Source organism: Triticum dicoccoides, chromosome 7B, assembly GCF_002162155.2.
Source record: "Triticum dicoccoides isolate Atlit2015 ecotype Zavitan chromosome 7B, WEW_v2.0, whole genome shotgun sequence".
Classification (NCBI taxonomy): domain Eukaryota; kingdom Viridiplantae; phylum Streptophyta; class Magnoliopsida; order Poales; family Poaceae; genus Triticum; species Triticum dicoccoides.
The window spans coordinates 533,332,408-533,335,676 of NC_041393.1; the positions used below are offsets into that span (position 1 = coordinate 533,332,408).

Sequence of the window (3,269 nt, forward strand, 5' to 3'; positions counted from 1 at the left end):
TATCGATGACTATATATATCACGTGCAGTAGTTAATTTTTCATGACAAGGATGCAGTTTAAAGCACACTGTAAGGATAATTTTCCATAAGTATCAATCATATTTATCCAGAATATATAGTGTGCAGTAAGAGCTAAGCAGTAAGCAGATGAAGATTAGAATACCTTGTGATGTCATCTGATGTTGATAGCAGTACGTGGGGCAAGCGAGACCAGATTTAATAGAAAATTAAAGATCTTGGCAGCAACCTAGGAAAATAACCGATAAGGGATGTGAACATCCCGTTAGACAAACAAGCGACAAAAATTCAAGTGTCCAGTCATAGCATGAACAAAGGATTAGTGGCATGCTCATTTTCTTCCACTTCGTAGATTTATTCCTTTTGAATCAAATGACTCATCTTCCATTATTGCTTCTTGTATCCTCTCTGTAGAAAAATATGGATGATGAGAAGGAAAAGAAAATTAAGAAGGAAAACACAGATAAAGCTAAGCGCCATGTATGGAAATCTTCAGAGGACAAAATACTGCTGAATATATTAAAAGATCAAAGCCTACATGGAGGAAAAGAAGGAACAGGTTACACAAAGAAAGCATGGCGTGATATCTTAGAACAATTCAATGATTCAAGGGTAGAAAAACTTGAATTACAACAACTGAAAAATCGTCATAAGTACTACAGGAGTTGCTAGAGCACCATGGACAGACTTCTAAAACTCACGGGATTTGGTTGGGATGACGATGACAAAATGATAAAAGCTCCAGAAGATATTTGGGTAGAACTAATTAAGGTAAGTTTGTTCGAGTAGAATTCATATAAAGTTTCCATATCCTATTATTAACAAAAACATTAAACAACTTGCAGAAGGATAAGGCTATCCAAGAATATCGAGATAAGGTGTGGCCTAGTTGGATAGATCTTCAAGCCATATGTGCTAGTTCAACAGCATCTGGAGCTGGTGTTGTATCTAGCAAAGGAAATGATGGTACATGTACGACCAAATCTTCACAAATTGATCTCAATACGGAAGTTGAAGTACATGACATCGATTCTGATGAAATCAATGCTTCCCCTGGTGTCTTCACCAAGAAGTCAACTACCATTGAGCCAGAAAAAAAGAAGTCCCCTGGAAGTGGATCCAAGGAAACTGCAAGAGGACAAAAACGGACAGCCGATGATGCCATAATAGCAATTGATCGCCTTGCAAATGCATCACTTAGCATTGCTGAAGCAAAGAAAACAGTAGCACAACAAACTAAAGCTTACTCGGTTAAATCTTGTATGGCAATACTAAATAGCATGAGTAATCTAGATCCCAAAGAGAAACTAAAAGCGGTAAAGGCATTTACAGATGGTGATAAACGGGCCATTTTCATTGAGATGGATGAAGAGACGCGGAAGCTCTGGATTCTTGATCCTTAGAATTTTTGTAATAAACCTTTGAGCATAGTATTTTATTTCAGTTGTTGTTGCACTTTACAAGATTCAGAAAACAATTTCACTTATATTTTGTCAGTTTGTGTGAAGTAATAAATATTGTTTTCAGTTTGGTATTGTTCATTGTCCGGTTCAGCACTATTACATTTTAAAACAATTATCCAGAGATGATATGGTCAACTGTGCAAATCGTGCAGGGATCTATGAACATTTCGGATGTGCCAGATGATGAACTTTCTGATTCCGAGCAAGTGCTTATTAATAACATTTCTACAGTGTCCTTGTTTCGTGATGTGTTGTTCACAAGGTTATTCAGAACGCCCCACAACACTTCTATATTAACTGGTGCTCAGAAAACGATAGAGTTTTTAGAGGGACATCCAGTTAGATTTTATGAACAATTTCGTCTTGAGAAGCACACATTCTACTTGTTGCGGGATGCTTTGTGTGAGAGGAAGTTACTCAAGGATACAAATCGAATGACAGTGGACGAACAACTACTCATGTTTCTACATACAATTGGTCACAATGTTAGAAACCGCGTCATCCAAGATAGATATCAGCATTCTGGCGAACCAATCAGCCGACACTTCAACAAAGTTTTAGACGCCATAAATGGTTTGTGTGATGTTTGCATAACAGATTCAAGCAATCAAGTCTCATCAAAAATATTGGGTGACGCAAGATTCTACCCATATTTCAAGGTATGTTTGCTATTAGAAGCAGATACTCTTTTACATATGATTTTCATAAATAGAAGGACAACACCATTTAAACTTTATTTTTTGACTAACAAAAAATCCCAACAGAACTGCCTAGGAGCAATTGATGGGACACATATTGAGGCAAAAGTCAGGCTTGATAAGCAAACTCCTTATAGAAATAGACATGGTTATCCGTCTCAAAATGTAATGGCAGTAGTGTCATTTGACATGACATTCTCTTATGTCGCTGCTGGATGGGAGGGTTCTGCATCGGATCAAGCTGTTCTAAGATGGGCTGTGACTAGTGGGGGTTTAGTTGTTCCTGAAGGTGAATTACAATTATTTGTGTATCTACAATATATATAAAGATGCTGAGTTTGATATGAAATTAATGTGCAGGTAAATTTTACCTTGTTGATTCAGGCTACGCAAATACTCCAAGATTTATTGCCCCGTATCATGGAGATCGCTATCATATTGCTTCTTTTCGTGGAAGTAATCGGCGATATACTGGTGAGAAGGACTTGTTCAACCATCTACATGCACAGTTGCGGAATGTTGTTGAATGAACTTTTGGTGTTCTAAAAGCTCGTTTTCCAATTCTAAGTAGGAAAGGAGGAATTCCTTATCAACTCAAGTGAAAATTGTTATGGCTTGTTGCATTATCCACAACTTCATAAGGAAGGTTAATCATCCTGATGAGTTATTCGAGCTTTATGAGCATGGGGAAACAGAACAAAATACTGACCATGGTGATCAACAAGTTCATGGGCAAGCAAGAGAAGATGATAGAGTTGCTGGTGAGAGAGTTCGTGCTGCCATCGCCCGAGAGTTGTGGACTAAACATCAACAACATAGTGCTCAACCAGAAGATGATTAAATACTGTAATATTTGTTTTCCATCTTCAATTGCAGATATATCTGCATAATTATTGTTGCAACTTTTAATTCTTTATATGGACACGAACTTCCCATTCTTTTATAGGCTCATATGCTCTATCTCTCTCTCTCACCCTCTGCCTCTCCCTCTCTCTATCTGGAGCTACAAGATGAAATGTTATTGTCTACCAATCTTTTCAGCAAGCAACTAATAAACTACTTCAAATTGGTGCATTTTTATGTGACATTC

General features: G+C 37.4%; 1 pseudogene; it reads left to right on the forward strand.

Moving 5' to 3' along the window:
• The first annotated feature begins 1,603 nt into the window (after positions 1-1,603).
• Positions 1,604-3,020, forward strand: LOC119339077 (annotated as a pseudogene).
• The last annotated feature ends 249 nt before the right edge of the window (positions 3,021-3,269 follow it).